This window comes from Dendrobates tinctorius, unplaced genomic scaffold (assembly GCF_039654945.1).
Source record: "Dendrobates tinctorius isolate UK_male_01 unplaced genomic scaffold, ASM3965494v1 ptg000222l, whole genome shotgun sequence".
Taxonomy (NCBI): Eukaryota; Metazoa; Chordata; class Amphibia; order Anura; family Dendrobatidae; genus Dendrobates; species Dendrobates tinctorius.
Genome location: NW_027361889.1, coordinates 3,339,432 through 3,366,504, shown reverse-complemented (window position 1 = coordinate 3,366,504; position 27,073 = coordinate 3,339,432). Strand labels below are relative to the sequence as shown.

Below are 27,073 nucleotides of genomic sequence, written 5' to 3'. Positions count from 1 at the left end.
GCGAATAAGTGCTGGCACCGATCACGGGCGCCAAGCTGCTAAAAAAAAGAGGAAGCAGGACCCAAACAACGTACGACACAGGAACATGTAATTAAGAAGCCTTCTCTAGAAAATGTCACAAGAGGACAGAAGACGACATAGAAAAGGACGGGGGGCCGAGAATTGGTGGAAAAATATGTGGCAGCGATATGTGAACACTAATGGTAATATTATACTGAAGATATATGGGTGGTTTCATTTTAGCACCTTTTGGCGGTATTATTTCTCCATTGTATGGACTTATAGGATGGAATTTAATGATAATCCATTAAAGGGGTTGTCCAGTGTCCTTAATCACTGCTAATAGAATGCAGAGGTGGCCGGTAACCTAAGCAACGATCCAAAAACAATAAAATGAAAAACTCCCCCATTCTTGAAAACGAAGATTTGCAAAGTTACTTGTTTTTAGGATTTTTGCCCATTCATAATATTGAGACAACCCCTTTAATAGAGGCAGAAACATCGGCGACAACAGAAAAGATCTCATGACGCAAAGGATTCTGCAACCAATAAGAGGTCTGTGAAAGAAGAACACATAAATACATTATTTGCATATTAATAGAACGCGGCAGGGGGCTAATAAGGACTCGTGCATATTAGGAGTTTAATGGTCTTTAAAGCGGAACCATCACTTTAATTTATATTTCATAAATCAAAAACCCACATGAAAATAAGCAATTGTGTAATATATCTCATCGGATAAATCTGCTTTTTTCTCCTCCAGGACTGATAGCTGCACTGGTCGAAAAAAGATCTCGGTCCATCACTGCTCCCAGTACAGATCCCAGCGGTCCCCACTGCTCCCAGTACAGATCCCTGCAGTCCCCACAGCTTCCAGTACAGATCCCTGCAGTCCCCACAGCTCCCAGTACAGATCCCTGCAGTCCCCACTGCTCCAAGCACAGATCCCTGAGGTCCCCACTGCTCCAAGCACAGATCCCAGCGGTCCCCACAGCTCCCAGTACAGATCCCTGCGGTCCCCACTGCTCCCAGTACAGATCCCTGCGGTCCCCACTGCTCCAAGCACAGATCCCTGAGGTCCCCACTGCTCCCAGTACAGATCCCTGTGATCCCCACTGCTCCAAGCACAGATCCCTGCGATCCCCACTGCTCCCAGTACAGATCCCTGCGATCCCCACTGCTCCAAGCACAGATCCCTGAGGTCCCCACTGCTCCCAGTACAGATCCCTGCAGTCCCCACAGCTCCAAGCACAGATCCCTGCGATCCCCACTGCTCCAAGCACAGATCCCTGAGGTCCCCACTGCTCCCAGTACAGATGCCTGCAGTCCCCACAGCTCCCAGTACAGATCCCTGAGGTCCCCACAGCTCCCAGTACAGATCCCTGCGGTCCCCACAGCTCCTAGTACAGATCTCTGCGGTCCCCACAGCTCCCAGTACAGATCTCTGCGGTCCCCACTGCTCCCAGTACAGATCCCTGAGGTCCGCACTGCTCCAAGTACAGATCCCTGAGGTCCCCACTGCTCCCAGTACAGATCACTGCGATCCCCACTGCTCCCAGTACAGATCCCTGCGGTCCCCACTGCTCCCAGCACAAACCCCTGAGGTCCCCACTGCTCCCAGCACAGAGCCCTGCGGTCCCCACTGCTCCCAACACAGATCCCTGCAGTCCCCACTGCTCCCAGTACAGATCCCTGCAGTCCCCACTGCTCCCAGTACAGATCCCTGCAGTCCCCACTGCTCCCAGTACAGATCTCTGCGGTCCCCACTGCTCCAAGCACAGATCCCTGAGGTCCCCACTGCTCCCAGTACAGATCCCTGCGATCCCCACTGCTCCCAGTACAGATCCCTGTGGTCCCCACAGCTCCCAGTACAGATCTCTGCGGTCCCCACAGCTCCCAATACAGATCTCTGCGGTCCCCACTGCTCCAAGCACAGATCCCTGAGGTCCCCACTGCTCCCAGTACAGATCCCTGCAGTCCCCACAGCTCCTAGTACAGATCCCTGAGGTCCCCACTGCTCCCAATACAGATTTCTGCGGTCCCCACTGCTCCAAGCACAGATCCCTGAGGTCCCCACTGCTCCCAGTACAGATCCCTGCAGTCCCCACTGCTCCCAGTACAGATCCCTGCGATCCCCACTGCTCCCAGTACAGATCCCTGCGATCCCCACTGCTCCCAGTACAGATCCCTGTGATCCCCACTGCTCCCAGTACAGATCCCTGTGATCCCCACTGCTCCCAGTACAGATCCCTGTGATCCCCACTGCTCCCAGTACAGATCCCTGTGATCCCCACTGCTGACGATCTCCCATATAGAGAACCTACCATTTATGATAACTGTTTCCGGATCTTTTGCTCTCAAATTCTGTTTTCAGTGAAGTCACATTTTCCCATTACTAAGATAGGAGATGACAGTTAGTGCTTATATAAATCTACGGAGAAGGGAGGAGGTGCTAGAGGTTGACACATTTTGCTGCAAGTTCTCCTGAAACAACACTTACAGTTTTCCATCGAACTTTATGAGCACCAACTGTCATCTCCTATCTCAGTAATGGGAAACTGTATTCACTGAAGACAAATATAACCCAAGAATTGAGAATTTTGAGACTGAAAGAAGCAGAGTTCTCTGATAAAATATATTACAACGTTTCTTATTTTCATGTGAACTATTTATTTATAGAAGAAATTGAAATGACGGTTACTCTTTGAATCCAGTATATTTTATGTGCTTCGCTACCACCTTGTGTGACCACCTCCGAACTGCGAATGTGGTCACTCAAGTGGCAAATTCTCCCCTCTAGGTGGCGCTATGGTAGGAATAATATGAGAAGTCGCCCAACGGTCCGAAATTTAGCTATAACCTTGTGCAATTATTAATAACTGGACTGAGAGCACAATTTGGGGGGGTCCTACATAGTGTGGGGGGAGAGGAGTATTTTATATATTGGTCATTACTCACACTGATAATACCGTCCCTATATATAACGTCTGCCCTGACTTGGCACAGATGATTGCAGATGAGTACAGAATGTGCTTCTTTCATGACACAGGAATATTAGCTTTCCCATTTACTCCCGATCTATCTAATTACTGAAGACTCCATAAACGCCCGTTCTCCAGATGGTGCATGCTCCTCCGTCCATCTGTGCACCGTGATCTGCGGGTCTGCATGTGCCGGTAATGGGAACCATAGCGCTACGGATGCTAATCGAGTGCAGCCCCCAGAAATGAGGCCGGGGCGCAGATTTTTTCTATCGTGAACCAAGTAACCAGGAATGAATGTTATTGTTAGATAGAATACCACTGATCTGGACCCCTCAGTCTCAGATAATTACTCTCCGGGGGATTCGTGCGGCCACCAAAGTGTGTTTATAGACCGAGAAGCAGCCTGAAAAGCACAAAGCCGAAACTGAAAAACATGGGGCAGTCCGGGACAAAACTCGGCCAACATTTCAATCACAGACATTTTTTAAAGAGGCTCTCCACCTAAACGCGCTCACATTTATTCCCAATACCAACTGTACACGTTATTAAATAGGTCTCTATGACTTGAGGAGGCTGGTGTACTGCTTGTGAAAATTGAAGCCGGCTGGATAATCCTTTTTGGGTCTTCCTTCCTACCACTGATCGAGTACAAGGTCTTCTTTAAGAGGCTCCTCTGTCCTCCACTCATTACCTGTAGTAATGGCACCTGTTTGAACTTGTCATCAGTATAAAAGACCCCTGTCCACAACCTCAAAACACGTATCAACAAATGTCTATTATGGCACCTTTGCCACTAGGCCAGAAGCGATTCCGACAAAAATGAAGTTAAGAAAAAGTTCAGTTTTTATTAATAAACACTTAAAATGGTAAGAAAATTAAAATTTAGACAGGGCTGAACCTCCATGAAGCAGGAGACACACAACATGAAACCAAAGCACATAAATAGATGAGGACATCAGAATAAACCATAAAATATCAATATATCAATGTTATTCATGAAGAAACCACTATATGTCAACACGCCCCCCGGAAGAAGCGAGCAGCGAAACGGCGCCCGTCGGGCGAGAGAGCATAGCTCTATAAGCCCTACGCAAGTAATAAATATTTCATAAGGGGAATAATTTTAGCCCTCTTGTTGTGGTGATAGATTGATCTATAGCTTGTGTACGTATCAGATTTCTTTATGCATTGGATTCATGTACTGACGGAATAATACATTTGTATAGTTGCTCTTTTTATTAGATTTATCCTTCTTTTGATAGATTCCCATGCAATCCATTAGTCTCTTACTTTGACTCATTATACCATTGTTTATTGAATTTTATTTATGATACCACATGTGTTATCACTTATTCGTTGACATACTGTATAATGGTTTCTTCATGAATAACATCGATATATTGATATTTTATGGTTTATTCTCATACCCTCATACATTTATGTGCTTTGGTTTCATGTTGTGCGTCTCCTGCTCCATGGAGCTTCAGCCCTGTCTAATTTTAATTTTCTTACCAATTTAACTGGTTATTAATAAAAACTGAATTTTTTAACTTCATTTTTGTTGGAATCGCTTCTGGTCTAGTGGCAAAGGTGCCATAATAGATATTTGTTGATACAGGTCGTTTGAAGTATATTCTTTTGGAGACATTAGTATTAACACAACCTCAAACAGTCACACCCCAAACTCCACTAAGACCAAAGAGCTGTCGGAGGACACCAGAAACAAAATTGAAGCCCTGCATCAGGCTGGGAAGACTGAAGCTGCAATAGGCAAGCAGCTTGGTGTGATGAAATCAAGTGTGGGAGAAATAATAAGAAAATGGAAGACATACCAGACCCACTGATAATCTCCCTCGATCAGGGCCTCCACACAAGTTCTCAACCTGTGGGGTCAAAATGATCCCAAGAACGGTGAGCAAAAATCCAAAAACCACATGGGGGGACCTAGTGAGTGACCTGCATAGAGCTGGGCCCACTGTAACAAAGGCTACCATCAGTAACACACTACGCCGCCAGGGACTCAGATGCTGCAGTGCCAGACGAGTCCCCCTGCTTAAGCGAGTACATGTCCAGGTCCGTCTGAAGTTTTCTAGACAGCATTTGGATTATCCAGAAGAGTATTGGGAGAATGTCATATAGTAGAAACAAAACTCGTCATGTTTGGAGGGTACAGAATGCTGAGTTGCATCCAAAGAACACCATACCTACTGTGAAGCATGGGGGTGGCAACATCATGCTTTGGGGCTGTTTCTCTGCAAAGGGACCAGGACAACTGATCCGTGTACATGAAAGAATGAATGGGGCCATGTATCATGAGATTTTGAGTGCAAACCTCCTTCCATCAGCAAGGACATTGAAGTTGAAACGTCGATAGGTCTTTCAGCATGATAATGATCCCAAGCACACTGCAAGGGCAATGAAGGAGTGGCTTCATAAGAAGCATAAGAAGGTCGTGGGGTGGCCTAGCCAATCTCCAGATCTCAACCCCATAGAAAACCACAACATCCAACAAGACAAAGGAAGTTTAGCCATAAAATACATAGCCTTTATTATTGCATAATAGTTAAAATATAAAAACACTATAAAAAGAGATACAAGTCCAATACAGCCTAACAAGGTAAATATGTACATATACTGCCAAATGGCAGATAAACACCATAAAGGAGCACAAAATGTACAATTACAGACTAGTGTGACAACACAGTAACCACATATGAATGGCTTCCTAAATAGTGATATATATGTCTCCTCTACACACATGGTCTGCATAAATATAAAGTAACAAATATCTGTGATACAGGGAAAATTTCCCAAACAAGACTAATATGGTATATAGTTACCAAAATAATAAACCAAAAGATGATATATACAGCGCAATAAGCAATCATATGATATAATCAGCAATGACCCAAGTTAGCAGTTTAAGCCATGAAATGGCCACTAATAATAAATAAATGCACAGTGCATAGAAATAAACTGCAGCCCATATCAATATGAAGCCAGCGCCTGTATACTAGGAATGTACACATATAGCCTACAAAGTGCAAAAGTGCTTGTCATAAAGGGGCATACAGCCTCCTAAAATAAGGTAAGTGTACAATGAAAGCACAAACCAATATATACATAAATAAAGTGTAATACATATACACTAATAGGTATATGGAGAGGTGGCAAATTGAGACAGTGTCCAACTAAGGAATACTTGTGCTGAAATAGTAAGCAATAACCACAGTATAATTATCTCCGCCACCTAATTAATACCAGGCATGACAGCTGACAAAAAAGTGAAGAGTGCATTAAAGAAACATGCAACCTTGTGAGGCACGGGTCACTCCTTACCCCCTGAGACGAAGCTAGAGCAAAACGCGCGTCGGGGACCCGTGCCTCACAAAGTTGTATGTTTCTTTAATGCACTCTGCACTTTTTTGTCAGCTGTCATGCCTGGTATTAATTAGGTGGCGGAGATAATTATATTAATATTAATTAGACGCCTGTATGTATGAGCCACCGTGCAAAAATTGATGATCCACCCTGCGGCAATTATTAGTCAAGTCGCAAAAGACATATTTAAAAGAAGTGAACAACTCATTGGTTTTTTTTTGTTTTATTATGGGGGGGGGGGCAAATGTTTGTTAGTGTTTATGTTTTTCTTTTTTGGTATTGCTTTTATTTTTCATATCACAATCTGTATTAAAAATTTAAAACAAATAGAGACTTTGCAATTTTCACACTGGCCACTGGGGCTTTTCCAGACTCTGATTTCCTGTTGTTCTGTTGTTTCAGGAAACAACATATGTACAGAGCCATAATGGTCAAACACCAATCTCTATCTTTTGCATTGATGTATCTAATGAATGTCATTGCGAAGGGAAGGGGAGAAGGTTCAGCTGCGACATCGCCTATTGGGATTCCCGGATCCTGTGTTATCAACTGTGTATAGAAGTGTCAACTGTCTTTGTAATTCTGCCTTTGCTGATAATGAGCCTGCTGAAAACTTCCTGAAAGGACAGGAAGTATAAAAAAAAAAAGTCCCAGTGGCTCTCTTTTAAACAATGGGTCATTTTTTGGATGATCGCTTCCCTTTAATTCATTACAAAGTTTGGGAAGGATAAAGAAAAAAAAATATAATTTTTGTAAGATTTGATTATTCTATAATTTGTCCAACAGTGATCGCCACATGTAAATGACCCCAAAGAGATTGTTCACAGAAGGCGATGATTACCGTCACCATAATTGCCATTAATCTGACAAGCTCCAATCTGCGGCGTCAGTCAGAGCCTATTGTGAGAATCAACTGAGACACCTTCAAATTATCTGTCCGGTAATGTCTGGCGGGTCCGAAGTTAGACAGCAATCAGAGGCACAAACAACAAATAAAATGTTCCAGTGATGATAATAATTGAATGACAAGTCAGGTCTTCGCAAAATAGTAATAGGCAGCCATTGCTCCAACCAATATCACAATTATGAAATATCTGGTCAATAAGTCATATAAGTCGTTTTTAGGGGGGAGAACCTCATTGACCTCCGATAAGCTGTGTGTGGGCTTTACTACGCCAGGTGACAGGCCCTAAGTGGTGGAAAGTGCCAGAAAATGGAGTTGCGTTGTCCGTGTGACCAAGATCAGACAAGTGAGCGGATATTTTCCATCAACGGACACAATATGAATATTATGAGTGGGGGAGGGAGGTGAGAGTCAATTTGCATTCCTATATATAGTTTTTCATATTTTATAAAAAATGTAAAAAAAAACTTTAATGTTTTTAATATTTTTTATTTTATTTTTCCCCCTAGTGAACTTTTTAACCTGTGTCCGACGGGTTTTAATAAAGCATTAACAAAGATGAGTGAGTTCAGTATGGCTGCCATGGCAAAGATAGGCGATGGGGTGAAAGAGGGGGCAGGTTGTTATTGACCACGCCACCCATGAGCCGCACAGCACCCTACCTGTAACAACCGTGATCACACTCGACTACGGTCCCAGCAGTCACGGATAGGTGTCGAGCCCACGCCACAGATCTCGTACGGTGGAGGTCGGCAAGGGGTTAAAAGTGTATAAGGTTATAAAAAACGTCTTAAAAAAAACCCAAAAAACTGTGCCACTCTTGTCCACAGGTTGTGAGTGGTATTGCAGCCCAACCCCTTTCACTGGGCTGAGATGTAGTACTAGACACTACCAATAGTATCCTTAGTTTCCTTTGAACCTTAAAGTGGGATTCCCATCTCCAAGATCCTATCCAACATGTAGTGTAGTAGGTGTAATAATAAAAATATTAGCAATTAACTACAATTAGAAATGTAGTATAGTTCTCCTGATTCGATATGTTGCTTACCCCATGTGCAGGGCATTGCAGTGGCATAGGTATCCATGGTTACAACCACTAACAGCCCACTAATGCCCTGTACATGGGGTAAGCAACATGGCGAATCAGGAGAACAGTGACATTTAGAGAACGTGATCCCTGGGGTGCACTGCTTAAGGCACTCTTTGCTTTGACCCCTCCGTTGTGTGGTGATAGAAAGGTGCCGATTTGTTGCCATGCCATAGGGGGAGGTCTGTGGAAGGCCCCAATGGCTGCCATGGTGATACTCCTGTGAAGCCTAACCACAGGCCGCACATTATGGGGCCAATTCATCAAGACCGGTGTAGTACCCGCTCGCACTCCAAGCGTCACGCCACAAATGCTACCATAGTAGAAAACATCGACAGGCGTGATCTCAACAATCAGGCCCAGGCGACTCCCCATCTGTGCCCATTTTGTCAGTGGGTGATTCACACCGGCCTGAAAATGGCAGATGTCACAACATTTGAGTGCGAATCTAAGTTGCACAAGAATTTTGCAGTTTTTCAAAGCTTCTACGACACTTCTCTGGTGTAAAAGCTTAGATGAATGGGTCCCTAAGAGCTTAGAAATGTACCCATATTATTATAGCATATCAGATAATCGCAGGGTAAAATTCATGAAAAGGAAAAAAAAAAAAAATTAAAAATATAGAAAAAAAGAAAAAAAAAGAATTTGGAAAAAAAAAAAAAAGCCATTTAAAAATAAACATATTTGGCATCCGGAATAATCTGCTCTTGGTAAATATGAAATTACTTATTCCTCATGGTAAAAAAAGAAAAAAATCAAAACCTGAGAATTAATATAAAATTGGCAATTAAAAGTGATCAAATCATTGTATGTATCCCAAAATGGTACCAATAAAATACCAGCTTGCCATGCAAGCAAAGAACAACAAACCTTTTCACAGCTCCATCGATGAAAGAATAAAATAGTAATAGATCTCAAAAAAATGGTAACACAAATCAATTTTATTCAATTTTTTTATCAAAAATTTCTTAATTTTTTTTCTTACCACAAAAAGAAAAAACTATAAAAGTTTGGTATCGCCGTATTTGTACTGACCTGTATAATCATGTTGCTGGTTACATTTTTTTTTTCTTTAAGCACAGTGTATGCTGTAAAAACAACACCCAAAAAACAATGGCCGAATTATTTTTTTTCTGCTATTACACCGAACTTGGAATTGTTGTCCAGTTCATGCTATGGTAAAATAAATACTATACCATAACTCGTCCCATGAAAAAAAATTGTGCGGCTGTGACAATGGAAAAAGTTATGGCTCTTGGAAGAAAGGAATAAAAAAAAATGGCTTAAAAAAAACGAAGTTTCTGAAAAAAGAGTTAGCGCGCCGTCGTATACGAGTTGTATGTTTTGCTGTACATTACACTGATAGGCTTTATCATTAGGGGACATCTGGTGCACGAAAGAAGAATTTCAGATACTTAGCCACGGAAAGTGCAAATCCAATTTGGGGGTTTGTCTGAAGGGAGACCGATAAGCACAGATGTTTATAACACCCTGGGAATTATCAGTAAAATTATCCTTTAATGTTCGTACCGTACCTTATGGCTAAATGCAATCAATAATTTTTATAGAGATGGCTTTTTTAACATATTTGCGTTGCAGGCAGTGTGATAGGTAAGTTACTCCGAAGGCAAGATAGGATATGAAGAACTGAAGAGGACCCGTACCCATCAACTACCATCTGCCTCTACCAGCGTTAAACCAACGAGCAGAGTGAGAAAACACAGCTGTTGGGTGACCCGAGACCAGGGGCTCCTTTCCTGGTCATAACGCTAGGGGGGCGCCGTAGCTCACCCTGTTCCCCGGGATACTCAAATGGCGAAAACGCCGGGGCCTCTGCCCTTGCCTTATCTCATAAGTTAGCCCTCCGGCTGTTCTTTTCCCCCCACTCAGCGAAAAAGGGGCGCTACTGTGCACCGCAGTACACCAACCCAGCAAACAGGGCATCAAGGACAAGGGGTAACTGAAAACCACACACACCAAATATTCACATATAACAGAGGAATCCACAGGGGTGTGTAGGAAAGGGAAGAAACCAAACTAGGTTTTATCAAGTGTACAAACCAAACAACAGCCATGTAGCAAAAAGCTAACTCTGACAAGGATTAGTAATAGAGCCCAGATTATATAGGCAAAAGGAGTGGCTATCCAAGCACAGCTGAGAACAGGGATCTCAAACATTGCCGATTAACCTCTGTTCTGCCGGAAGAAATAAACACATTTAATAAGACGGAGAAGGGCTTCTTCTCAGCGCTGGAGTAGGAGCAACCAGATGCTGTGGTCTTTCTGGCTGCGCTCCGTAGCAGTAACCCCGTGACACAGAGTTTTTGAGAATCATACACTAAAAAAAATCCTAAAAAGTTGAGTAACTTTATATATCTTGTATTTAATCTTGTATTATAGTTAAAGATTACCTATCCTTTCCTCATATGGACAGGCCATCAATAAAAAAAAAGTAGTAGCCAACACCTTTGTGCTCTGCAACTTTCAAAGACTTTGCAAGCCAAAAGGTGACCTGCAATCACCAAGCTCATAGATACAAACACCTAGAGGGGAACAATGAAAATGTTATTCTCATAATTTAGTTAAAAAGCCCTCCTACAGCCCCCTCCACGTCTCCTGGCAGCGCCTCCAGCCTCTAGACACTACGCTGACAGACACAGCAAACCTTCTTGCCACAGCTCGCATTGATGTGCCATCCTGGATGAGCTGCATTACCTGAGCCACTTGTGTGGGCTGTAGAGTCCATCTCATGCTACGACGAGTGTGAAAGCACAACCAACATTCAAAAGTGACCAAAACATCAGTCAGAAATCATTGGTATTGAGGGTGTCTTGATAATTGCCAATCATTTCCATCTGTTGTCTATATATTATACTAGCTGAAGAGCTCGGCGCTGCCCGGGCATAGCAACTAACTACGGTTAGTTATAACAAATTATAATCAAAGCTGAGTATATAGCCCCGCCCACTCCGCATAGCCACATTCACTATAATATCCCACATCATCCCGCCAGCCAGAGCCACTGGACTACTAATATCCCACATCATCCCGTCAAAGCCATCGGACTACTATCCCTAATATCCCACATCATTCCATCAGCCAGAGCCACCGGACTACTACCACTAATATCCCACATCATCTCCCGTCATAGCCGCCGGACTACTACCCCTAATATCCCACATCATCCCGTCAGCCAGAGCCACCGGACTACTAATATCCCACATCATCCCATCAGCCAGAGCCACCGGACTACTACCCCTAATATCCACCATCATCCCGTCAGCCAGAGCCACCGGACTACTACCCCTAATATCCACCATCATCCCGTCAGCCAGAGCCACCGGACTACTACCCCTAATATCCCACATAATTCCATCAGCCAGAGCCACCGGACTACTCCACCTAATATCCCACATCATCCTGTCAGCCATAGCCGCCGGACTACTACCCCTAATATCCCACATCATCCCGTCAGCCAGAGCCACCGGACTACTACCCCTAATATCCCACATCATCCCGTCAGCCAGAGCCACCGGACTACTACCCCTAATATCCCACATAATTCCATCAGCCAGAGCCACCGGACTACTAATATCCCACATCATCCCGTCAGCCAGAGCTACCGAACTACTACCCCTAATATCCGACATCATCCCATCAGCCAGAGCCACCGGACTACTACCCCTAATATCCCACATCATCCCGTCAGCCAGAGCCACCGGACTACTACCCCTAATATCCCACATCATCCCGTCAGCCAGAGCCACCGGACTACTACCCCTAATATCCCACATAATTCCATCAGCCAGAGCCACCGGACTACTAATATCCCACATCATCCCGTCAGCCAGAGCTACCGAACTACTACCCCTAATATCCGACATCATCCCGTCAGCCAGAGCCACCGGACTACTACCCCTAATATCCCACATCATCCCGTCAGCCAGAGCCACCGGACTACTACCCCTAATATCCCACATCATCCCGTCAGCCAGAGCCACCGGACTACTACCCCTAATATCCCACATAATTCCATCAGCCAGAGCCACCGGACTACTAATATCCCACATCATCCCGTCAGCCAGAGCTACCGAACTACTACCCCTAATATCCGACATCATCCCGTCAGCCAGAGCCACCGGACTACTACCCCTAATATCCCACATCATCCCGTCAGCCAGAGCCACCGGACTACTACCCCTAATATCCCACATCATCCCGTCAGCCAGAGCCACCGGACTACTACCCCTAATATCCCACATAATTCCATCAGCCAGAGCCACCGGACTACTAATATCCCACATCATCCCGTCAGCCAGAGCTACCGAACTACTACCCCTAATATCCGACATCATCCCGTCAGCCAGAGCCACCGGACTACTACCCCTAATATCCCACATCATCCCGTCAGCCAGAGCCACCGGACTACTACCCCTAATATCCCACATAATTCCATCAGCCAGAGCCACCGGACTACTAATATCCCACATCATCCCGTCAGCCAGAGCTACCGAACTACTACCCCTAATATCCGACATCATCCCGTCAGCCAGAGCCACCGGACTACTACCCCTAATATTCCACAGCATCCCGTCAGCCAGAGCCACCGGACTACTCCAACTAATATCCCACATCATCCCATCAGCCAGAGCCACCGGACTACTATCCCTAATATCCCACATCATCCCATCAGCCTGGGGTCAGAATCAGAGCGCTGACTGGAATTGCCCTAACTTCCATACCAGGGATCCCTTTAAGAGAGGCCTAGGGTCAGTACCAAAGCGCAGAGTGGATTTGCCCTAACTTCCATACCGGGGATCCCTTTAAGAGAGACTGGGGTCAAAACCAAAGCGCTGGATGGATTTGCCCTAACTTCCATACCAATGATCCCTTTAAGCGGGAAAATGTGCCTATGGGATGGAGGATGTTTTATGTGTATATGGGCACAGGAGGGGGGATTTATTTCTGTCATGTACTCACTGTTGCTTTCTGGGGGGCAGACAATAGCTGGGAGCTTATGTTCCCGGGGATGCTAGAATATCTCCCACGCGGTCACTGTCTGCTAAGGTGTTGTCTAGTGAGAAAACTTTTGCTCATAGCAACCAATCACAGCTCAGCTTCTTTTAAACAGCGCTGGTGAAATGAAAGATGCTTCCTGATTGGTTGGCGATACACACACACTCAATTTTATATATATATAGATATATCTCAGTTCTCGAGAACAGGAACAGTTTTTAAAAATATGTAAATTGCTAAGTTGCTGTGTAAAGAGGACTGTCACCTGAAGAAAAAAAAACTCTGAAGTTTGCAGAATTGTGAATATGGCACAGGACTAAAGCGTTCCAGTCTCTGAAGTCTGCTTTAGAGGAATACAATGTGACACCTCCATCTCTTAGCACTGAAGGAACATAACAGTTCCCACTGTGAAAATAGCGCACCGCGGACATCCACAGCAGGAGGAAACGGGAAAATAAGTACAGAAATGCAGGTCAAGACTTAATTTGCATTAAATTTATGTAAAGGGCTAGCAGTTTCCCAGGTAACCTAAAAGCCATGTACCAATTTAAAGTCCAAAATGGTGTCACTACAGCGATGATTGGCCACACGCCGGCCGCCTTTGGGGGCTGATCCGCTATTTTAGCATAGCACTTCAGCAAGTACGGAACACTTTATTTAATTCCATCACCATATGTGAGACTGGCATGTCGGAGAAAATTGGCAGGTGGGAACATGAGGACATACATGGCACGTCTGTCTTTCATAAGGCTATGTTCACACACAGCATTTTTTATTGCTATTAAACTGCCGCATTCAAAAAGGCCATTTTTTCATAGCTTTTGCAGAAATTTTTTTAACTCTTTTTTTTTTTTTTTTTTTTTTTGCATCGTTTTTCAGGTATGGATTACATGTGCTACATTTGCGTTTTTTTCACTTTCTCGTTGCTTTTTATGAGTGAAAAAAAACGCTATGTGTGAATGCATTTTTATCATACAACAGTCATTCCTTCACTACTGTAGCTGAGGGGGGTTGTAAAGATAAAATGATGTTATGACTAATGCATAAGAGAGCTGATAGTTGGGGTCCCTACTTCTGGGACCGACAGCGATCCTAAGAAAGGGACTCTGGAGTGTCCTATTAGAATGGAACGCTGGCCATTAATGCGCTCCACTGCGCCATCCAAGGTCTATAAGAAATAGCCTGTGAATGAGTAATAACTTGATTTTAAGGCCAAACCCCTTTCATTCATGTGACAACCCTCTATTTTGACCCAGGAATTTAATATTCCATGACATCCCTCTAGTTAGGTGACTTTTCAGCATATACTGGCATTTGTGTACATGAGGAATTACACTATTTATGACCATTATCTGACTTGAATACCGTAAATTTCACCAGTTTTCTCCTCTGCAGCCTCTATCTCTAATTTTCAGTTGTCTCCCAGCTAGTGAGTGGAGACTAGCTGCTATGTCGTCTTCCATACGATGCGCACAGAGATGATGGATTTCTGCTCTTCTTTCCCTTTGTAGCACACAGACAGAAGTTAGCAACAGCATGGAAAACGTGATTAAGCAGGGCATCTGGCTCACCTGTCCTGAAGAGTGCACAAGACCGTAATGCCCCGCAGATTAAAAAATGAAAAAAAAAAAAAAGAGATCCAGCAAATTGTAAACAGCAGAAAAGAGCAGTGTAGATGTGAATCCAGCTCAGAAGTAGAAATTTTGCTATAATCTGTCTGGTCTCTCACTATGTTGAGTGTTCCTCAACCTTCAAAGGCAACCTGACAGCTGATACATGCTGCCTGATCCACCGACACCGGCAACGGGAGACCAGTCAGACAGGAGAGTCCCTGACGCCTTCTCCCTGACCACCGCCAGTGACTGACCAGTATAGCATATAACTGCATGTCCATGGTAACAATAATTGGAGAGGTCACCTTGCGGAATCTAGTCATGTAAATATCCATGCCGAATGGTCAATTATAACAACATATAATAAAGAGGATTTCTGGCATGTGCACACTATGGCAGCATTAATAATTTGAAAGCAGCTTTGAACTGAAGACAATGGAGAGAAGAACCACTGACCTGCTACATTGTCCAGAATAATAAAAGCCGACCGCTGGTTAATAATTTACCGTCATAGTTTATAGCTAGAAACAATAGGTTTTTGCTCATAAGAAAAATAAACTAATGCATCGTAGAAGCAATCAGCCACAATTACCAGCTCCCAACCGCTGTGCAATTATTTTTCAGGAATTTGCTGTGCACCCAAGCTCCTTAAGAGCAGCGTCTCGTGGAGGCATCACAATTGACAGTTCCGATTCTCCAAGGGGGCTCTCTTTAATCTGCGGAGCTGGTCCTCGTGGCGTGACACTCTGCGCCTTCTAATTCCGCTGTATAGCGGTTAACAGCACGATGCATGACGGAAGAAAGCAAACTGTGAGTTTTATATGTTTAGTAAAGGTTCACTCACATCATGTAACATCGCACTGATCAGTGCGATCAGGTCACCGACATCCACTACAATGAAGGAGCATGAGGTGCATCATGTCCCCTAAGCTTTAATGGAAGACCCATTGTCAGAATTTAGAGATACGAGACTCTCAAGCATAAAGCCATGAGAGTCCCTTCAATACAGCCCTACCTCACGGAAAACCGCTCTACCTCATGGAAAACAGTCCTACCCCTACAGAAACAGTCCTACCCCTACAGAAATAGTTGTACCCAGAGTGAAAGAGTCATACCTCGTGGGAAGTAGTCCTACATCGTGCAAAAAGATTTATCCCATGGAAAATTGCCCTAGACCGTGGAAAACGGCGCAACCTTGTGGAAAATGGTGCCACTTCATGGAAAACGGCGCAGCCTCGTGGAAAACAGCCCTACCTCATGGAAAACAGCCCTACCCTGGGGAAAACAGCCCTACCTCATGGATAACAGCCCTACCTCATGGAAAACAGCCCTACCTCATGGAAAACAGCCCTACCTCATGGAAAACAGCCCTACCCTGGGGAAAACAGCCCTACCTCATGGATAACAGCCCTACCTCATGGATAACAGCCCTACCTCATGGATAACAGCCCTACCTCATGGATAACAGCCCTACCTCATGGAAAACAGCCCTACCTCATGGATAACAGCCCTACCTCATGGATAACAGCCCTACCTCATGGAAAACAGCCCTACCTCATGGAAAACAGCCCTACCTCATGGAAAACAGCCCTACCTCATGGAAAACAGCCCTACCTCATGGAAAACAGCCCTACCTCATGGAAAACAGCCCTACCTCATGGAAAACAGCCCTACCTAATGGAAAATAGCCCTACCTAATGGAAAACAGCCCTACCTCATGGAAAACAGCCCTACCTCATGGAAAACAGCCCTACCTAATGGAAAACAGCCCTACCTAATGGAAAACAGCCCTACCTAATGGAAAACAGCCCTACCTAATGGAAAACAGCCCTACCTTGTGAACACCGAATGAGGACATCTTCTGCAAATCTCAATCGGGAGGGTATAGACATTTTATGAAGGCCTGTATTTTGTTTTTACGGCATAAAAAAGACCACAAATATTGAAGCTCACCATTTTGTGTTTTTTTATGCTTTTAAAAGCGTGAGGAGTCTAGCAGAGAGGAGCAGGTCTTCGCAGCACAAAAGACTTTGTATAATGGATGCTAGAAATTGGAGTATAATTGGCACAGATATAATTTTCTGGCACACAGTCAGGCAAAGATGTGCAGAATGTATTAAGAGGCATACGATTCCAAAATATTTTGCGGATATTACTCTAGTGCATATACCCAGGTATGAAATGCTAGTCTTAGTAGATATCCCCAATGACACATGATGGGATGTCTAAATATGTACCCTGAGGAGGTTTTCCAAGGATATGATTTCTTTTAATTTTTTTTAAAGAGCAAACAAATGCCCTAAAATTGCAGAACAAAAACCAACAGAGACCCTGGAGGCCAAGCATCAACATGAAAATGGTGAGGTTGTACCAAAATAGCATGTGATCATCAAACCATTGGATAGGTGATAACTTTCTGATTGCTGGATATAGCAGAGAGCTGTACCCGGCTATCGTCAGAAGTTCCACAGGCAATGATCGGAGTGGTGCTCAAAATGCCATTCCACTCAGGTGGGACACTGCAGATCCGCGCTTTCAGGATCAGGGTGGGTCGCAAGTTATCACCATTTCCATGTTACCTTGGAGCAAAGAGTTTAAGACTAGTAGAAGGCCCTCTGCTGATAGACTGCAGAGGTGGCCGGTAACCTGCGCAACAAACAGTGGGGGGAGGGGTTAAATCTGCCATACGGATCCAAAGATATGGGCATTGTTATTTAGTGCTAATTTTCATGACCTTTACAAAAGGGGGATCCTCTGGGGCGTGTCTTTAGGCTGCCTTGTGACCTTATGAGCCACACCTCCTTGCAAAGACCTAGTAAAATCAGCAATAACTAAAAAGGCCTATATCTCTGGAATAGTATGGCAGATTTAAAAAGAAAACAAAAATAGAAACCTGAATACTAAGGAAAGAAGCAGAAACAACATAAGAACAAAACCTGGCCATTTTTGACCTGGTGACAGGTCCACCTTAAAGGGGCTTCCAGCCACTAGAATATTAGACAAGTGGCAGGGCCAGGTTAAAAACGTTAAAATCAGAGATGATCTAGCCCCTGCATAGCCAATATTGGCCCCTCCAGTGGTCTGCACATTGATGACTTCCTGTTTGCTAGTTTCCTGACCACTGCAGCCAATCCGAGACGTCAGTAGTCAGGTGACTAAATAACAGGTCCACCAGATTCACGGAGAGTAGAGGAGGTGAGTATATCAAATTTTAATATATTGATCCCATCCCTGCCGCTTGGCAATTGTGTGTAGAGGCTGGACAAACCCTTTAATGCAGACTCCCTGAAATGAACAAAAATAACAACAAAAAAAAAAAGGCAATTTTCAAATAAGAAAAAAAATTAGGATGAAAACGAGATGGAGACAAACGACATCCAGCGGACATATGTACTCCTGGAAAGGATAATTATTGGGTCCAATGGCTACACTGCATATATCATCTAGGCCGTACTCCAGTCTGTTCCTGCTTTCTCTCATTAGGGGGTGATCAAAATTAATTAGGGACATCATTCAAAATAGAAATCAATCTGAATTATGGCCTTTAACAAAGGCAAATGCAAAATCAATGGGAGTATGGGAGGCACAATGGAAATATAAAAGCAGCAAAAGAAGATGAAAAGGCATAAAAAAAACAACAGGAAACTTAATGTTTTAGTGAAAGAAAATGGAAAGAGAAATAAAGAACAGGGATGAAGACAGGCAGGTATAGGAGGACTACTTTTTACATCAGCCTAGAAAACAAAAAAAACAAAAAAAAAAACAAAATATTGAAGTAATTTATGGTAAATTTATAAAAGTTGTGTGGCACTAAGAAATTTGGCACAGTTTTAGGCCTACTTGACACTTCCTGGTGATTTTGGTACTGTAAAAAACAGTACTGGTGAGATGTCAGTGTGCTATATAATCAGTGCTTTGTGGGGGGGTTACTGAACTTGTCTTTTATTTTTAAATAAATTAATAAAAAATTGGCCTGAGCTTCCAGGAAAGCCAATTGCTTTCTGGGAAAGGACCAATATCTCAAAAGGTTCCCAGGCTATTAATATCAGCTCACAGCTGTTTGCTTAGCCTTTACTGGTTAGATTAAGGGGGAAGCCAGAAAACAATGACATAGGGTCCCCCTACAATTTTTAACCAGCAAAGGCTAAACAGACAATTGCGGGCTGATATTAATAGCCAGGGATATTGGCCCCCTCCAAGGCTAATAACATCAGCCCTCAGCTGTCCAAGAAATGGAGCATCTATAAGATGTGCCAAATCTGGCGCTTAGCCTCGCTCTTTCCACTTACCCTGGTGTGGTGGCAATTGGGGTAATAGGGTTGATGTAGGCAGTTTTATGGCCGCTGACATCAAGCCCAGGGGCTAGTAATTGAGATTTCTCACAGTAACGAAGGTTGCGGGTGCTGAATAAAATTCCCATCATTGTTACTTGGTCACAGGGAGCCCAGGCAATAATGTTGACAGCTGCCTTCATAGAAAGAAAGAAAGAAAAAAGTTAGCAGAGAGGGAAAGAACAAAGGATAAAAAGAGAGGAAGAAAGAAAAAAAATGAAGTAGGAAAGAAAGTAAAGTAAACAGAGAGGGAAAGAACGAAGGATAGAAAGAGAAGGAAGTAAAAAAAAAAAAAAAAAGGAAGGAAAGAAAGAAGTAAAAAGAAAGGGAAAGAATAATGACAGAGAGCTAGAAAGAAGAAAAAGAAAAAAGAAAGAAAGAAAGAAAGAAAGAAAAAGAAAGAAAGAAAGAAAGAAGGAAAAAGAGAAAAAGGAAAGAAAGAAAAACAAAGATGGAAAGAACGAAGGATAGAAAAAAATGTAAAAAGGGAAAGCATGAAGGAAAGAAATAAAAAAAGAAAGAAAGAAAACTATGTACAAAATTAATATGTGAGGGTGAATGAAAACAGAGAGGACAAAGGATAAGAGGAATAGGAGTCAGAAGATGAGCAGGGAAAAGGGGAATGAGATTGTGAAGGAGAAAGATGTAGAAAAGAGGGACTGTGGTCAGGGTATATACAGAAATTAGGAGCAGAAAATGAACAAGGACATATGAAATTATAGTGATAGAAAGCATGAATGGGGAAGAATGAATTAACAAAATAGTAAACACAAAAGTTGATGGGATGAGCAATAAAAAGAGAATTTAAAAAATATACAATTACAGTTATGACTAATAATGTATGTACATAAATATATTAATTACTGGCAAATAAGCACAAAAGTGCTAAAAACAACAGCAGCTATAAGAAGCAACAAAAAATACCATGTAAATACATGACAAAACTAAAGAAACAAGTGCAAGATGTCAATAATGAGGCAAAACCTCAGCCACATCGGACACGTTACAGACAAGGAGAAGGAATCTGAGACATGGACTGAAACCTGGGCTGTCTCCAGGCAGCAGAGGAAGGGTTAACCTTCGCCTTTAAAGGAAGCCTGTTCAGCAGCACTTCCACCAAACACAAATTAGAACAACCCTGGGAATCTATGAAGCACCAGTCTGTTGCCAAGGACATAAGGAATGAACTCCTCCACACTGCTCCTAAAATCACAGCCATCGAGGAGGAGATGTCTATTTTCCAGCCGAATGTCCCACCAAGTTTTTTTCACAGCTACTGAATCATACAAATAGGTGACATCTCAGCAACGTGCGTTATAAGACAACGAGGAGCCGAAAGGGCGAAAGCTCCACATTTATGCTCTGGGATGTCTTTTAAGGATCTTCTGGACTCTTGACCAGGAATCTAGAGGAGACACAAAGCTGAAAGGTAATCCATCTACCTGATTTTCCTAGTGGGTGTCTGGGGAAGGTCCTTTATTCTTAAGAAGATAGCCTGTCACCTTGTACTAGTCTTATAATTTGTTCCTTATCTGTATATTACCCATCGCATCTCCTAGCCACAGGGTAGTGGGGACAACTTATTGGAAAGGAAGCCTGTAGAGCAATTGACGCCATCTCTCATTTATGCAACAAGCTGTAGGATGAGCACATTTAACATACATAAGAGGAAAGTCCAAAAATGGCATATAAATGTCTACATATTGCCCGAGAAGGGGTCTTTTCTGGATAATTCAACTTATCGTTCTCATTATGTGTTGTCCGCAACCACTTATTATTATTCTGCTTACAGCCTGGCTAATAATACAGCTGGGACGAGGTCTTGGGAGGAGAAGATGCACCTCCAATTAAGGATATAATCCAATAATGTAGAGAAAATGATGGCCCTTGGTCAATATCTTCAGCCTCCTCAGAGACATTATTTGTGATGTGCAATGTCTGGGGGATATCTCTCCCTAAATACAATCGGCACAAGATTCAAAGTCACCTAGAGTCAAAATATGATCATGGGTTGGATAGCAGTCTGCATCATAATCAAGCCATCAATGGCAATTAACTTATTTCCTAATGCTTCCTCCCAACCCAAAACTTATTAATACTCGTGGCATAATATGGTTAGTGGCCAGCAGGAGCAAAAGCTCGGAAATTCTGCTTTCGACCTTAGCTCTTCAGTAGGTGCCCAGCAGAAGAAAACCACTCAATGAGTCTAAGGGTAGAAATCTTATAGCGAGTAGCATCTAGGTAATGATCAAACTGTCTCATAAGCAAATTATCCAATCATTCCGGACTTATACAAATTGGATTTTGGGGGTCGTGACATGTATCACAGTTGGCCAGACAATTCTTGAAGCTCAATTTTTATTGATCGACCAAGAGTAATTCTGAGACTGATTTCTCGAGTGGTTCCATCACCAAGAAATCGGTAATTATGGCACCATTCTGATACGGATTTCTCAAGTGGTTCCATCACCAAGAAATCGGCAATTATGGTACCATATTCCCCGTAACGAGCAGTTAGGACATGCGGGGGGCTTATGTTTCCAAAGCTGCTGCTGTGCCACCTACTGCTAGAGGTTGAGCTACTGAAGATCGATCCCTGTAAGCAGCAACAAACACAATTTCCTTGCCTAAGGGCTCATGCCTCATGCAGACAAGACCATAAATCGGATGTGAGCTATCAGATTTGCAGTCGTTTAGCTCATAAACAGCACACTGACCCAACAGGGCTGTCCAGATTTTTTTCTAAGTCTGACTGTCCCGGAGGAAAAAAAGTGCAGGGTGCACTACTTTGTTCCGAGGCTCGGCTGAGACGCACCCATTCAAGTCTATGGGTGCGTAAAAAAAAAAAATGGAACATCCGAGTTGTATCCAATTTGTACAGATACATTTCTACTATTAACATGGAAAAATGTATTTGGTCACGTACATTTTTTAGTGTAGATTGGTGAAAACAGATTGCAAACAGACGTAAAAAATGGAAACATGGTTGGAAAAAATTGGATGAAACAATTTTTTATATGCTTGTCTACAGCTTATTCATCATATAAGGCCAAGAGAGCGACATTTAACCCATTATCTGCTTGATTGTGCCAACTGTACCATTTGTACCAACTGTATTGCTGCATCTTATTTAGGCGGCAACTACATAGCGATTTTGGTTATGACACCTGTCAATCGAGTAAGGTTCGCTCTGTGCTGCTACTACATTGCATCACATACAAATGATCAGGGTCGCATGGCGACCCCAAGAGCACTGTGACAAGTCACAAAAAAAATCAGCCAAGGTTGCTTGTTGCAGTATTCCGCGACAGGCATTGTGGCCATAGTCGCTGTGTAGCTCCAGTATTAACAGAGTAAAAAAAATCTAAGAAGAAAACCCATGTATTTTACGCAGCATTTTTCCTGCAAGGAAATGCATTATTGGTGCAGAAAAGTATGCTGCAAATACTTAACGTGTGCACATACCCTTATGCTGTTTATGTCGAAATTTGGACTCAGCTTGTTGGTGGGGTTTATACTGAATACATTGACCCCATCATTGATGGAATGTTTTCATTCTTTTTGGCGTTTTCTTTATCCGATTTGTGGTAAAGTATTATTATATGTTTTGATATGTAGTTGTGAGCTGCATAATTTTGGGTGTATCTTTTTTTTTCCGGCACCCTACCTACTTGTTGTGCCCACTTTGTGTGGAATGTAGTGGAGCAATTCCATTAAAGGGAATGTATCACCAGGTTTTTGCTACCCCATCTGAGGGCAGCATGATGTAGGGGCAGAGATCCCGATTCCAGTGATGTATCACTTACTGGGCTGACTGCTGTCATTTATCTTCTGCAGATCTGGCAGTTCTCTAATGCTGAGCTCTGTATAACCCCGCCCACACCATTGATTGGCAGCTTTCTGTGTACACTGTGCATAGGCAGAAAACTGCATATCAGTGGAGGAGGCAGGATTATTTAGAGCTCATGAATATGGAAGACTACAGGGCAGCAGGATGACTAGTCCCCTAGTGATAATCTCCTTCTGATAGAACAGACATTTTATCAAATCTACAGCAAGCAGCCAAGTGAGTAATAAATCGCTGGAATCAGGGTCTCTACCCCTTATCATATTAAGCAGTAAAAACCTAATGACGGATTCCCTTTAACGGTATCTGTGTCTGCAAAAAGATAGGTGACGACTAATATATCTGTCATGTAGTTTTATACAACTTTCCAGGCTCTTGGCTGGCAAATCTGCAGTGATGCATCCCTCATTTCCAAAGCTGGGATGTTGCCAGTACCCTTTTAGGTTTTGGGAGGCATGATATCTGGGTAAATATACACTATGTGTGTGAAGTTGTTTGTAGAAAGGGGACCTTCTGTGCCAACTAAATCGGTGCCTGTAATTCAGCTCTATGGGGCTGCACAGGGGAGAATATATCATTGGTGCAACATGTACCCGAGAGGTAAGGGCAGGGTTGGACTGGCCCACCAGAGAACCGGAGAATCCTCTGGTGGGCCCTGGCTTCTCCTTCAGGAGAGTTCATAGTGCAAACCTTGCAGTTGATATGGCGCTCATCAGTGTGGGAGGAAGGTGGGCCCCCAAAATCAAATCCCCCGGTGGGCCCAATGTTCTTCAGTCTGACACTGGGTAAGGGGGCACTATCACCACCAAAGCACGGTGGAAGTGTGCATTATGGGCAGCATGGTGGCTCAGTGATTAGCACTGCTGCTTTGCGGCGCTGTTGTCCTGGGTTCAAATCCCACCAAGGACAACATATATAGTTGTGTGAAAAAGAGTTTGCCCTCTTCCTGATCCCCTATTCTTTTGCATGCTTGTCACACTTAAATGTTTCATATCATCAAACAAATAAAAATATTAGGCACAGATAACACAAGTAATCACAGAATGCAGTTTTTAAATGAAAGTCTTTATTATTAAGGGAAAAAGAAATCCAAACCTAAGGGGCCGTGTGTGAAAAAAGTGATTGCCACCTTCCCCTAAAACCTGTTCTCAATCAAGAAATCACTTAAAAAGGACCTGCCTGACAAAGTGAAGTAGACCGAAAGTTTTTCAAAAGCTTGACATCATGCTGTGATCCAAAGAAATTTTGGAACAAATGAGAAACTGGGGGCCTCCTCTGCTGTGTCTATCCCCTGGGGCTGCGTACATGAAATCTCCCTTCACAGATGTTGATAGGCATTGGTTTCCCTGCAGTCCTATGTAATAATACACACAGGACATCAATAATTAATGATTTTTTAATGGTCAGGCAATAAGATGTGAACAAAAAAAAAATTAAATGCCGACAGCAAGTTTTAAAGCCAGTGGCTGCCGGGCTCCTGGGACTTGTGCCGCCCTACTTTATATAGATATTCTATGGACAAGTATGAAGATGGATACTGATATATGGAGATTGCATGAGGCATCTTCCCCACTTACAGCCGCATTTTAGCTTTTCTAATACATGAACTCTGCCCGCTACTAATTAGATCTGATGGAGAAGATGGATTTTCTGAATAATGTATGGACCCTGGGTAATATCCATGATGCTCCGCCAGACGTCCATATACACATCTGATTGTGATCACTGCAATTATGTCAGACAAATCTACGTATAACTCAGTTGTGCGGTGATTATTAGGTCACAGGATTGTAAAGGGTGAATTCCTCCGGGATAATCAGCTGCATCTTTTCAAAAATTGCAGATGTCGAATTTGCAGCCACGGCCAATTTTGTAAAACTCACCCACGATGCTGCTACTTGTAAGGCCGCATTCAGACACATGTACACGTGTGAGATCAGACAGGCCACGGGTCTCCTGACAGCTTCCTATATTTCTATGAAGCTATCACGCTCGGTTCGGGAGACCTGCGGCCAGTCGGTGCATTGCGGTCCAATTTGGGACACATTTTTATGGACGACTGAATGAGCCCTTAGAGCTTCTTTATCTGTCTCCATAGTAACAGACTACGAACAAACACATTCCGTAGTCATACTCCACCCCCACAAGTATACAGTCCGTAGCTTTTAGGTTCAATCAAAGTGTATTGGTTTACCTAAAGTGTATCTGTACAGGAAACGCAAAAGTCTCAAATTAAAAACCTGATACTAGAGCTAAAGGGTCCAACAAAACCTTTCCCCAAACAGATACATGAATAATCGAACAATCAGTCGGGAGATATAAGTGCCGAGCTGTCGGCCAACAGACATCTCAGGTGTATGGGCACCAACAGATGAACGATAGACACAATGAATGTTGGCCAAACCAATTTTGGCAAGACCACCACCAACCAACAGATGAACGCTATACACAATGAATGTTGGCCAAACCAATTTTGGCAAGACCACCACCAACAAACAGATGAACGATAGACACAATGAACGTTGGCCAAACCAATTTTGGCAAGACCACCACCAACCAACAGATGAACGCTATACACAATGAACGTTGGCCGATCCAATTTTGGCAAGACCGCCACCAACCATCTAATATGTATGTGGGCCTCCTGATGTTGGAGGAGAGAAGGATCGGGCAGTCAGAAGTTCAAATTGCTGTTGTTACAGGCAGATTCTTGCTGTGTATTAGAGCCAGCGTCTGCCGAGTATATCACGGGCTCAGCTCCTGAGCCCGTTCTATACATGTGAACCCTGACTGGGACATGATTACGTGAAGGTGCACAGAGGGATTAAATCAGGTTGCTATGTTTTTTTTTTTTCCATACTTCAATTTCTAGTAAAAAATATTTTCTTCCAAATTTCACACTGGCCACTAGGTCTAATATTAGACTCCTACTTCCTGATCTTCACAAGGACACGGAGAGCAATAAACTGACTAAGACCCTAAATACTTGTTTAAAAGTGGTATCTGAGCATGCTCTAATTTGGGTAAAGGTCATTGCACAGGAGTGGGAGGAGGTGAGCTGTGATATCACCTATTGTGAATGGTGGATCCTGTGTTATCTACTGAATATAGAGGTGTTATTAGTCATTGTACAAGACGAGGAGGTGAGCTGTGACATTCTCTATTGTGAATGGTGCATCCAGAGTTATCTACTGTATATAGAGAGGATTTCATTCATTGTGCAGGAGGAGGAGGTGAGCTGTGATATCATCTATTGTGAATGGTGGTTCTAGAGTTATCTACTGTACATAGAGGTGTTATCAGTCATTGTACAGGAGGAGGTAAGCTGTAACATCGCCTATTGTGAATGGTGGATCCTGTGTCATCTACTGTATATAGAGGTGTTATCAGTCATTGTACAGGAGGAGGTGAGCTGTGATATCACCTATTGTGAATGGTGGATCCTGTGTTATCTACAGTACAGTGAGGTGTTATTAGTCATTGTACAAGAGGAGGAGGTGAGCTGTGACATCCTCTATTGTGAATGGTGGATCCAGAGTTATCTACTGGGTATAGAGAGGATATCAGTCATTGTACAGGAGGAGGAGGTGAGCTGTGACACTACCTATTGTGAATCCAGTGTATATAAAGAGGTGTTACCTTTCATTGTAGTCCTGTCTGCAATGGACAATGAGACTGATGAAAACACTTCTGAGAAAATTACTAGAATTCTGTGTTTTTTTGCATAGTAATAAGGAAAATTTAAAACAAAACACTATCAATATTTAAAAAATATATATATTTTATCATAAAAACCTGATTTAAATAATTTACTGACGACACATTGCCATTATATCACTAATTTTGACCATTGAGGATTGTAATTTTGCATACCTTCACCCATAAAGAAAAGATACATAAAGGCAAACAC

The 27,073-nt window shown here is 43.2% G+C and overlaps 2 protein-coding genes across 7 annotated transcripts in view; one reads left to right on the top strand and one right to left on the bottom strand.

Annotated features, from left to right (window-relative positions):
* CHLSN (cholesin) overlaps positions 1–27,073 on the bottom strand; it is a 219,615-nt gene that overhangs the window by 130,742 nt on the left and 61,800 nt on the right. The gene's annotated exons all lie outside the window — the stretch shown is intronic.
* Positions 20,377–27,073, top strand: part of GPER1 (G protein-coupled estrogen receptor 1) — a 29,470-nt gene continuing 22,773 nt past the window's right edge. The window contains exon 1 of the mRNA XM_073555206.1: positions 20,377–20,745. The gene's annotated coding sequence lies outside the window, so the exon portion shown is untranslated. The remainder of the gene's footprint in view (positions 20,746–27,073) is intronic.